Here is a 13,327-nt window from a genome sequence, read left to right as displayed (position 1 = left end):
GCCCTTTCAATGATCTTCTTATTCTCCATCTCCGCAAGCCTCTCATTAACCGCTTTTTCAAATGCTATTGGCACATTGTATCTAATAATTTGTTTTGGAATCACCGAGCTATCTACTCTGAACTTGACCGGCTCTCCTTGAACTCTCGGAAACTCATCCGAACGATTGGTGTTACCCTTATCCACTGTACTCATATTCCAGTCTTGATTACTTTTCCTATACTTTTCTCCGTTAGGCTCAATTCCAGCCCAATATACTTCCTCTAGATTTCTTCCTAGATTATCTTTAAGGCCTATTCTAAGCAATTTCAACTGCACAGCAGTATGAAATCCGAGTAGAGACACTTCTGTCCCATTTACCACAAAAAACTTTGCTAATTGTCGTAGCTTACTGTTCTGTACACCGATAAATGCCTTGAACGAACAAATTACATCCAACGGCCGATTACTAGCATAGCCTTTCAAATTTTCCTTTGGATGGAGTACCACTTCTTGAATCACCGAACTGCACTCTTTTTTAATTTTGTCCCATCCTTCCTTAGTAAGTGTATTTACCGTTGCTCCAGAATCTACCAGAAAGTTGAAATTAATTGAGCCGATAATGCATTCCACAACTCGAGGATCACGCAAAAATGTTTTATCACCAGTTAAAAGCTAAAATTTAGAGAGGGACAAAAAAAACGGGGAAAAAATATTAGAACAAAAAGGACAAAAAAAAAACCAGATGATATAACATGAGTACAGTTATATGAATTCCTTTATTATATTCCCTTTTTTATGAATTTATTTATTTCATTATATATATATATATACATATACATATATACATATATACACATATATATATGTATATATATATAAACATTTTTTTTTTTTTTTTACTATGTTTTTTTTTTCCAAACAAGCACAAAAAAAAATCATTCTTAACCATCGACTTCTACCTGGTTTAGTCGTTCAGCCTCGCGTTTCATGTCCTTTATTCCTGTCTTCCATTTTGTAGAAAAACAAAACTCCGCAAAATGGCCGTTTTTTCCACAAGCATAGCATTTTGCCAGGAACGCCTTGCAGCGGCCCCAAGCGTGAACACGACCACATTTTGAGCAGCTTTGATGCTCTTCTCTCCCGGCCATTCGGTCACGTTGGGATCCATTTCCTCTACCATTGCTCCATTTTGTCTCATACGGCTTATATCGACGCATGGAACCTTTCACTTTGCGTATAGCGTTTACAGGTTTCCAAGATGGTGGCTGGTCCAAATCAGCGTTTTTCGACGACTCTTCTATTTCGCCCAGCTTCCCCTCCTCAGCCTCTGTTCGGATAAAATCCAAATGCTTGCCATGGCTAATAATTCGCTCCAAATTATTCCCAAACACACTGGCTATTTCGTATAATTTATCCGCTATATCCGGAATCGAACGCCTTGTCACTGCCTGCATCATTTCTTCTTCGTGCTGTACTCCAACAAACTCACACAAAGCTGCCTGTCTTTCCAAACGGAGCACCCAGTCCGCAAATGGTTCCTTGGATTTCATTTTCATTTCCCGAAACTTCAGACGTTCCTTTGATGAGTCGCATAAATCATTGAAATATTCATTTAGAGCCATAATTGTGTCCTTGTAAACATCCTGCGTTTTAGGAGCTAAGCTTCGTTGCTGCATTTCAATTATACTAAGCAGGTAGCTTCCCGCAAAAATTTTAAAGCCCGCAACTCTAGTTTCCGCATCCACTGGTGTTTTACATGCCACTATTCTCTCGAATTGGTCGCGAAAACGAATCCACTCGGCCTTACGCTTATTAGTGGAAATTGTCTCGTCGAACTGGCGCAATGGCCATGAGCCTGACAGCCACTCATTAGATCCTTTCGGTACTTCATCCACCGATTTGCCACTTTCCACAACATCACTTATTTTCCAGCCTTTGCTCATCGTTACTGAATTCTTTTATATCCTTTTTTTCAGTAAAGACACTAATGAACAATTACTTTCTACCTCCACTCTTGCCAGCGATCAAACGAAGAATAACGGCTCAATATGAGAATGCACGCACACTATGGGATCAAGATCCCTGTCCCGATGTCATTTAGTTACCCACACCAATTACAATACTAGTACAACGCTCGCCCGATGTTTCTTACTTACGCTTCTTCTGGCACGCTCCACTCACACAAGCGTACCACCACGCGCCCGCGTTTTCTTTTACTTAGTCGCGCCATACAACCCAACTCATGCGAGCCAACATGCCTTCTCGCTTTTACATATGTGATTGTTTGTAGGCCGAACAAACACAGGGTGACCCGTTAACTAGGAAAAAATATGATCAATTTTCCTGTCTCGCTTAAGAGCTTTATCTTGCTTCTATGATTTCGTAGAGTCCGATGCATTATATATCAAACCTGTATTATAATTTTATTTTAAAATCAAATCATGGGCCGGACCCGACTTAGACTGTACAATATCTTTGGTCATGGGCAAAACCCGACTCATATGCCTTTCTGCCCGCAACTCGCTGATCTTGTACCACCCTGTATTGGTCATGGGCCGAACCCGACTCACACATATTATAAAACAAGATCTTTCACGTTTGCCATGGGCCGAATCCGACTCACACATTTTATAAAACAAGATCTTTCACGTTTGTCATGGGCCGAACCCGACTCACACATACTCTCGTATTCACGCATACTCAGTCAGTACTACATTGTATTGGTCATGGGCCGAACCCGACTCACACATATACTAATTTCAATAAAATACGAGCTTCTTAGCTGGCCATGGGCCGAACCCGGCACAGACTTTTTACCGTAGTTCTCGCGCAGGTCATGAGCTAAACTCGACTCAGCCGACAAATTTGATAACGTATTTCAATGTGGCCATAGGCTAAACCCGACTCACAAACAAACAAATAAAATGAACCGAAAAATTGCACCATCACACCACTCTCAATACACTTCTGATTATATCATGGCAGGATCGCCAATGTGATATCTTCTAATCCAACCACAAGCTTTCTCCTCCTGTACAGGGACGCACATCCAGCTTTATTCGTTGTCCGACACTGACTGACTCCCTCACACTCTCTTAGCTGTACTCTAGGATACCACACCGCGCTCATGAAACAAAACGCCCATTGAAAAGAATAACTGCGCGCCAGCTCAATGCACGCACAAAGTTTACCATTCGCACACAACGTGCAACGCAGAGATGCACGAAGGCCTTTCAATGGCGTGCACTGGAGAAACACCTGTGAGGGAATGCCGAGTTCATTGCTATTGTGCGCGTGTCCATTTCGCACCGGTGTCGCATTCACATTCATGAAACAGCACACCTGCGTTTTTGTCCGAGGAACAAGCGCTGCTGTCGATGCAAACTTTAGTTTTTATCCAAGTGTAAACGCACAATGTTTCACATGATAACACACATAATAAGAATAATTTCAACGCAATATGACATCATGGCAAGCTATGTTTTTCAGACACAAACCCGCGCACTTGCAAATACACATTAAAAAGCACACTCTCTTTCTACTACTACACACACACACATACACACACACACACACACACACACACTCACACACACATACACACACACAAACACAAGTAACGATGCTAAACAAGTGCACGGTGCATTGAAAAAAAAGGGTCCTATCTTAATGTCCGATACTGTAATACCGATAGCCAGACAAGCCACTTATCAAGTAGAGTGCCCGTGACTTCTTCGTCCCATGTTACCTTAGCGCGCCAAACTTCTTGCAGTAGTATCTTTAAATACATTAACAGATGGCCGATTAATCCCATGGAGTCGTATATTGACATGAGGATGCGCAATATTTCCCTTTTCGTGGGTGCTCTTCCGTCGAGCAATGATTGTGGATCGTATCGTGCAGAGATTTTAAAGGTGAACGTATCCGTCTCCGTGTTCCACCACATACCAAGCACCTTTTCCGTTGCCATTTCCATTTCGATTGGCCTTTCAAAGCTCTCGGTATCATTCCCGTTCATCACCGTCTTCACCCGTGTGGAATTAGATAGCCAGTTGCGGATCTCGAACCCGCCCTGTGAATGGACAAAACGAACATCACGTGCTAGTCTAATGGCTTCTTCTTCAGACTCCACGCTGGCGAGCATGTCATCCACATCCCAAGCGAGTGAAAAAGTCACTTTTCGGCTGTGTTTTCGATTGATATTTCGTGCACGATTTGACAAACGAAATAGTGTACGAGATTCAGACTTTTTTCGGCACATACCCAAACGAGTGAAAATGTCACTTTTCGGCTGTTTTTTCGATTGATATTTCGTGCATGATTTGACAAACGAAACAGTGTACGAGATTCAGACTTTTTTCGGCACATAACCACAACAGCGTGCAATGGCATATTTGCTATCTTCATTGCACGTCTAGCGTTACACATTTTGAGGTTAAATAGTTTTTAAATTGTTGGTATTTATATGAATGATACGATACGAAAGAACACAACTGATGCAAACTAAACGTAATACACAAAAAGAAATACACATAACCTGCTTCAACGCTTGGCTTGGAGAGCGAAGTGTTACGAATGGAAGAACCACACATACAATCATATATTGCTTGTCAAATTATGAGAGTGTATGAGTTATCGTCCGAAAATTTCCGCTTGGGATAGTGCTCGTATTTGATACATTCAACTGCTCGAGGGTATTCTTTTAAAAAGCGATCGGCGTTTATGTTCTTCACGTAGTGTGCAGTGCTTGGCGAACATGCGGCGCCAAACGTCATCACACTTAGTACGTACTGCTGTGGGGTGCTGCCGATCTTGCCATCGTTCCAGAAAAACATCTGGCTGCGCTGGTCTCGTTCGTTCATACGGACCTGAAAAAACATTTCGCGTATGTCTCCGGTCACCGCAATTTTATTCTCGCGGAATTTGTACAGTACGGTTAAGAGTCCCACGAGCTGGTCCGGTCCAGTAAGTAAAACAGAGTTTAGGCTGACTCCATTCACTTTCGCAGCAGCATCAAACACAACTCGAACCTTTCCCGGCTTATTTGGATTGATGACGGGAAAAATGGGCAAATACCAATCGTTTGGTTCTTTAATATTTTGTTCAGTAGGGGTAAGCTTTCGTATATACCCTCTCTCTTCATATTCTTTGATCTTTGTATGCATTGCCTGAGCCAGGTCCGGGTCACGGCGTAGCTTCCTCTCCAGACAGTCATGACGCTTCAATGCCATTGCTCGGCTATCCGGTAACGTAATGGTTTCATACTTCCATAAGAGACCGGCCTCATACCGTCCATCTATCAACCGTACTCTGGATCCAAGAATGTTAAGCGCGCGTTCTTCATCATCGGAACGCAGCTGTTTCGTCGGATGATAGACTCCAAGCGACTCAAAAGAGAAGTATTTCCTCAACGCTAGATCCATCTCACTATCTTTTTTTTCATTGCAGGGACAAATATGCACGTTCATGGACTTTACCCTCTTCGTATTCACCTCTGTCGATGTAAATTTATACGGACCATATACCACCCAACCGAGTCGTGTTTTCGATGCGGCTGGCTCGTCCGCCATTCCCTCAACGGTTTTCAGTGTTTGGCTCAAGAAACAGTTATCAATTCCAATCAGTATTCTGGCGGAAGCATTATGATACGATGGTAATGGTATCCCTTTGAGATGATCGTATTTGACGGCTAACTGCGACGGTGATACTGACTGCTTACTCAACCCGAGAGTACGCACTGTGTGTACGGCACGCATATTGTACACACCTGGGGCCCCTACACCAGATATTTTCACGGATATCTCAACAGACTCATCCTCAACCCGGCTCTGATTCCCGGTCCACGAAATGCTCAAGGGGCGAGGTTTGCCGCTGATGCCCAACTCTTTCAATAGACCGTGCTCCATGAAGGTGGCCGAAGATCCGTCATCTAGAAGCGCCATCGTATCTACCTGTGTACCGTTTCCATGCAACGTTACCGGAACGTACTTAAGCATAACACCTCCGGGCGGAACAGAGTGTACGTTGCACTTAGCGTTGTCAGGACATCCTTCCTGACGGATGCTGGGTACCGGATTGTTGCTCGGCGAGTGCAACAACCGATGATGTCGGCGCTCACATTTATTTACCCCACACAGTGTATCGATGGTACAAGAACCGGAATTTTTACGAAGACACGTTCGGCAAAGGCCCTCTCGCTTAATAAGGGTCCAACGAGCGTTGACACTCATAGCACGAAGCTTACTGCAGTCGGACAGATTTGCGCAACTCTCCTGACACGCAACACAACGCTTGATATCGCATTCAGTCATCGATGGTTTGGGTGCTGTATTTACGGCCGGTTCTGTGGAATGAATATTTTGGTGAGCGTACTTACGGTCGTTCTGACGAGTGCTACCGTCATGTTTCACCTCCTTACGACCGCTAGTATGTTTCACTCCCCGGCTGGCAGCGCGGACTAACTCCTTCATCCATTCGTTGAACGTCGCCATCGTGACGCGTGTGCAGCTGTTCTGGTAGTAATACCAGTTTAGTCTCACATAAGTCGGCAGCTTGTCGTCGAGCTCCTCCAGAAGTGGTCCTCCATCGAAGTAGCTGTGCAGACCGGAACCCGTAATCGATGCACAGAAGTTCCGTATTGCTACACCATAATTCACCAGCGCTTCGAAATTGTCATCCTTCGGGGACGGCATGTGTCTGATGTTGGCCATCAATGTGTTCACCACTATCTCCGGACGGCCATAACACTCCTTCAGGATCTCGATGGCCTCTGGAATGCTTTCAGGATACAGTAAGCAGTTGCCAACTGCTTCTCGCGCTTTCCCCTTCAAGCATGCTTGTAGCCGCAACATGTTCTCGCCATTCGTGTAGCCACATATCGCGGTAGAGTGCTCATAATTCGATATGAATGCCATCCACTCTTTGGGGTCGCCTGCGAATGCTGGGAGCTCCTTACTCGTGCACTTCCGCGCCGAGATTTGGCTTTGGTTAAACGACGGAAAAACAGTCGTGTTATAATGCATGGGTCGATGCGTCGTTTCTACAGGATGCACGGGAACAAAACTAACTGATGGCCTATACGGTTCTTCATGCTGTCTCGGAATGCTCGTAGAAGGGCGTATTGATTCCTCCTGCAACCGTTTCTTTTCGGCCATTCGACGTTGCTCGCATCGTTCAACGGCAAGCAGTCTCTCTTCAAGCAGCTGTTGTTCACACTGTTTATCGATTCTTTTCAATTCATCCTCGATCGCAGTAGACCTCGCTTCGGGAATCCTTACGGGTGAATGCACGGGCGGCACTTCAACAGCGTAAGGCGGAAGAAAGTGGTTTTGTGGACGCATCGGCCTGTTATCGAGGGCTTGAGTACGAGTCTCAGGCTGACGCTGATCCACTTCCCCCACACGATCAGTATCACGTAACCACTGATCTATGTCCTTTTCCTTCACGGCAATCGATGACGTCGTTTCTACCATAACGTCAGCTATTTCGCGTTCGATTGCTCTCAGCTCGCGCTTGGCTTCGCGAGCTCTCGTAACCAACTCGTCCAGGGTCTCGTTTCGCGTAGCTGACGCCCTCGAGGATTGCCTCGATGATGCCCGTCCAGCTTCCAATGGCCTAATTGTAGAGTTGGCCACTGGGTCTGTGCTGTTCCTGCCGTATCCACGGATGCTGCTTGGCCTGTTCACGGAGGAGGGAAGCGGCTCCAGTCCTTCGCGAAGAGGCTCTCCTTGATGCGGGATCGGTGTACGGGACATTCTGCAAGCTTCACTTTGCACACGCGACACTGTAACGATGTCTTACCGTTGGCAATTTGATTACGCGACGTATTCACGAACTATGCGCGTTTTTTAAAAAATGTTGCGAACGCAACTTGTCGGCTCCTCGACAACCGTAAATACCGTTTCAATAACGACGCGATTGTACTTGTGCTATTTTAAAATTCGTTTATTAACAAAACGCCATATTCTTTTCACGCCATTCTTTTGGCTACCATACGCAACAGATTAGTGGTTTCGATTAGTTGGCCGTTGTACTTAAAACCATGATCTAGAAGCCAATTCCTCAACAACTTCAGCAAATGAGGTGTATCCGGGATCACATACACATTCTTATTAGTTTTTGGATGTGGAAAATTAGGGTTTTCTACGTCATCCCGCGCGCCTAGCTCCTTCCAGCATCCAATGTTTGTTTGGCAATGATTGCGACTACATTTATATCTTTTTGGCTCAATCGTGAAATTATTTCGATAATGATATCATTTGTCATTTTGGTATCAAAGCCGATAAATATCGGCTGTTTCCATTGTTTGAACAATCTTCGCATCATGACTACTTGCAGATAATTCAATGGGCCCACTATTTCATCTGCCGATGGATCGTATTCTAATACCCGAGACACCTTCATCTCGTCGAACGATAAAACATATTCTCGATCCATTGGCTTTAATGTTTGTGAATATGATCCAATGAATGTGAGAAATCAGTTTAACGCCAAAAGAAGCAGATGGGTGGCTTTCGTTCAGTTCACTTTATTTTTCTCCAATTCGCACGTCCTCCACCTTCGACATTTCGCGTTCAACTGACCTCCTGACCCAGCAGCGCGCGCCGCTTAAATTCCCTCCTTCGCTCAATCGGCGCTCGCCACGATATCGCTATCTCTTTTCCTTACTTCACATGAATTTCAATATATCTTCCAGAATGCCTTGTTTTAGATCAATCTTGCAAGAATATCGTTGTAAAGTTCTTGGTAACGGTACTGGTATCTTCATATCACCGCCTATGTAACGGTATGCCCTTTGGTTAAAATATCTAAGAGTAAATGCTAAGGAAAGTTCTTCTTTTGTCCATCGAACAGTCTTCTTAATTCCTAAAATAAGATCAATTTGATTTGATGATAGCGAAGCCTTAAGCGAATCTTTCATGTTCTGCACAAAATTAGCGCGTGGCCATTCTTCTTTAATTTTTTGTAGCCTAATCAAGTTCTTCTAGCTTTTTCAGTTGTTCCTTTTCTTTTTCGTTTACTTCCTTCAGTGTATCACTTAATTTGTTATTTATAGTGGCCAGTTGCATGTTGCATTCTTCTAATTCATTAAGTTTTGCTTCTAAATTAAAATTGTTTTATTCTAATCCCTTACATTTCTTGCAAACGTTCTCTTTTTCAATTAATCTTAAATCATTTTCGTCCGGTAAGAGATGAGATGAAGTGGCTGAAATCATATTCATAAATTTTAGAATGGATCAAATAAGCAGCGCCTATTAATTAACATACCACCTTGCAGTTCCGGCCGGGAAGATTCATCATTGTTATTATTCTGCTGATGTTCATTGAACTGCGACAAATTCAAAACAGTGTCTTGCGGTAACAGGATAGATGGGACAGCTGAAATAGAGTTTATATCGGTATAAAGAAACAATTTCGGTTGGTTTAATAACGTCTCATCTTCAGGGTTTAGCCAATTAGCCCCACGCTTGGTATTGTGCGAGCTGCTTGGTAATCAGATGGCAAGAAATGTTGCGAACACACCACGTTACTTGAGGAAGGTATCCACGATATTTTCCTTTGGCAAAAAGGCTATCCATTTTTGTTTGGTATCTTTCTCTTCTGGGAATTTATGGAAGCATATATTGACACCAACTTTCTTTACATTATATCTATTATTTTTACAAGATGCTACACAACACTTGTAGTTGGACGACATATTTCGCTGCTTTGTTTCGTAATTTATAGCTATTTAATGAATTACTTAGCTTAGATAAACCTAATTCCTTAAATAAACTCAGCTAGCCGTAAACTAAAAAAGCACAAAAACGAAAATTGAAACGCAGAAAAAAGGTAGTATTTAAGCACTCATCAATTGCGATAGCTGTATGTTCGGAAAGATTGCAATTTGTAGGTAAACAAACTTTCCAATTTGTCTGTCAAAATTTTAATTCATTTTTTTATTGAAGATATGTCTAAACGGGGTTTTGTCGTAGCCTGTATAGAGTCTAATAACCTTGGGTGCCAATCCAATGGTTGTGTTGTCTCTCTGGTAGCGAGATTGAAAATGCATGGACTTTGTAGCCGCAGCGTATGAAAATGTACGCAAGAGAATCAAACAGTTTTGGGGTTTCCACACGCACGAACACACGCACGCACCCACGCACGGACACATGCACGTACGCACAAATGCATGTACGCGCGCACGCGAGCACACACCCACGAAAGCGCGCACCCACCACCAATCCCCCCCCCCCCCCGCATGATCGATTGCGCCTACCTTATCGGAAGAAAGTCTGGTTCAGCTATCTTGTAGCGCATCCTCATTCAAAGCGCCGGGCGGGGTGGGGGATCGCGACATGATACAGCGAACGGTCACTTTCCCCGCGCTATGTGTGTGTGTGTTGAGACCCGAAAACTCCTGACAGATTTCGGCATATTTAAAAAATATATATAGGGTAAGTGTACCAATTGTGGCTATAGCACCAATTATGGCTATAACGAACACTATTTCCGCCCTAAAACAGTCTATTTGCATTCTAAAACCATGAAAGGATTTTTCATTTCAATTATGAACATTTTAACACATTTTTGCTTCATTAGTTCGATGCTGTTCACTTCCGTTTGTTATATATCACTCTTTTAAAATGTGTTTCCAAGATTTTTGGTATCTCTTACCATTTTGCTAAGAGCAGCACTGTAGGATATTAGCGATTTTCAAGCACCTAACCATAATTTTATCTCAAAATCATCATTTTGGTGCAAAATATTAGTTTTTAACGACAACACATCAAAATTTACCAAAATTTCATCGAAAATATTCCTTTTTTCTGTACGTCCATAATTGGTACAACCTGTTGAGATACCAATTCAATACGTAGAAACCGTGCTTAATATATTCACATATACAACTGTACACTTGTAAATACCTTGAACTAGAATCTAGAATAAAAACCTCAGTTGAGCATTGGCAATCGACAGCAACGGTTGTGTTTACTGCGCTCGCATACGCTCAATAGGTTATGGGCCCAGTCCCGCCTGAACACGTTTAATCCAGTACTGCGAAAACGAATACCAGCTTCTTTTGTGAAGTGATTGTTTAACGGACAGTGCAGTGAAAACTGGTGGTGTTGAACCATGGAAGATGATAAAGTTGTGTTGTTACCATTGCTTAATGGAACGAACTTTGCTTCATGGAAATATAGAATGTTAATTCTATTAGAAGGAAAAGGACTTTCCGAATGTATCCAGAAAGAACGAAAAGATGGTGATGATCTTAGGCTGGAAATAGACAAACCGAGATCATCGCGGTACCGCGAAAATCGCGTATGACTTGAGCTGTCAATTCTGTTATAAAATCTGACAGATAGGCGAGAAAATCGCGGTTCGTGTATTGAACCATCCAAGCTCCGGATGACAATTGAATGTGGCTTGTGGTTGACTGTTCATCAAACCCGCAATTATTGTATACGTTCCTATAGTAAGGAATTATACCACTGATTAAACTTAGAATAAACACATTTGAAAACTTTCTGAAATGAGCCGTCAACAAAAAATTACTACTTTGCGATTAGCTAATGCATGGTCCAATTTTATAAGATTGTATATGGTTTCGCTCCATCGTCCTCTACCTCTTAGAGAATGGGCGCGCCCCATGCTTCTTGAAAGAAATAACCAAGCAAGTCGAATAGTCGAAACTATTCTAGAAGAAGAGTTGGACAAAACAATAATTAACTTTATGAGGATGTCCAGAAACGACTTCAACTTTTTACTAGAGCAAATCGGACCAGCAATTCAAAAGATGGATACAAATATGCGCCCGAGTGTATCAGCCAAAGATAAACTCATAGTTACTTTACGATATTTGGCCACAGGAGATCAGTACAAATCTCTTGAATATTGTGACATCTATACGTATCGACGGACTGGACTAGACTGACCTACTTTATTACCAATACAAGTTACACTTTAAACTCACATATACTAATACATATTACTCTTAAACTAAAACCTCACGCATACACTACATTCTCCCGGACTAACTTGGATTTACACTATTTACAATATTTTCTTCTAGGCTGACCCTTTAATCGGTCAGATCGTCTGATCGGAGGCGATCTTGATTCACTTCGTTTCCGTTTGCGTATTTCATGGAATTTGACTTCTTTCTCTATTTCTATTGGAGGATGAAATGATCTTACGATACCTCTTTTGCGTATTTGATTAATGTGGACTAATCTTGAAGATCCCTTTAAATTTACTAAATAGATGAGGGGGCTAACTTTCTTTAATACCGTAGCCGGTATCCATCGCAATATCTCTTTAAAGTGATTCCTGCACCATATTTTTTCACCATATTTATATACTACAATTTTGTTTCTTTGGTACTTCCCCTTTCGATCCTTTCTATCTTGTTTACCACTTAGGTAGTTTTGTTCGTTCGGCTTAGTGACGGAATCTGATATAAAAGAATGCGTTACATCGTATTGCGTTTTTGGTCTATATGATAACATCTTACTAGATGGTGTTACTTTCGTTACTGTATGCGGCGTATTTCTATAATTTATGAGGAATTTGTTTATCTTCCTTACTAACGACAATGGTTTGCTTTTTTCATCCAATAAAAAATTACTCAGCACTTCCTTGACAGTTCTCACACCTCTCTCTGCTAAACCATTCGACTGTGGGTGGTATGGTGGTGATTTTGTAACTTTGACTTTATGTTTTTCTAGAAATACTTTAAATGCTTCGGAATTGAACGGAGGACCGTTATCAGACACTAACTCCTTTGGACTTCCGAAGTAAGCAAAGACTGACTCTAACTGTTCGATTATATCTGTAGCTTTCGACATATTAAGTACTCTCACGTCAATGTACTTTGTATATGCGTCTACGATTATTAATAACGTACGCGACTCAAAATAGAATAGATCGACGTGTATCCTTTCAAAGGGCTGTTCTGCTTTCCTCCAAGTGGTGTCAACTATTTCTCTCTTTATCGGTTGACGTGCTTGACATATCTCACACGCTTGTACAAATTCAATTATGTTTTTATCCAACTTTCTCCACCACAAATGTTGCCTTACGTGCATTTTCATTCTAACTATTCCTTCGTGGTTTCCATGAAATTGGTGTAGTATTTTCGTTTTCAAGCGTTTTGGTACCACCACTCTTTCGTCGAAATATAAGACTTCTTGCTCAATCCCAAAATGATACCTTATTTTAAAGTATGGTATAAACTCTTGGTTTAGTTGTTTTGGCCATCCTTTCTTAACGTATTCATATAATTGCCGTATCTCTTCATCACTTTTTTGACTTTCTTTTAGTGTTTCTAGATCGATTGTCTCTTCTTCTAACACTTTTAGACT

At 42.1% G+C, this 13,327-nt stretch overlaps 1 long non-coding RNA gene across 1 annotated transcript; it reads right to left on the bottom strand.

Moving 5' to 3' along the window:
- Positions 1 to 7,694: 7,694 nt before the first annotated feature.
- On the bottom strand, positions 7,695 to 11,024 carry LOC133393248 (uncharacterized). The gene is made up of 3 exons (XR_009766054.1): positions 9,504 to 11,024; positions 9,249 to 9,359; positions 7,695 to 9,186 (listed from the first exon to the last, which is right to left on the bottom strand). It is a non-coding gene; the product is annotated as an uncharacterized LOC133393248 (long non-coding RNA).
- Positions 11,025 to 13,327: the final 2,303 nt, after the last annotated feature.

Source organism: Anopheles gambiae, chromosome 3 (assembly GCF_943734735.2).
Source record: "Anopheles gambiae chromosome 3, idAnoGambNW_F1_1, whole genome shotgun sequence".
Taxonomy (NCBI): Eukaryota; Metazoa; Arthropoda; class Insecta; order Diptera; family Culicidae; genus Anopheles; species Anopheles gambiae.
Note: the sequence above shows the minus strand (reverse complement) of the source record. Positions and strands in the feature narration are given on the sequence as shown.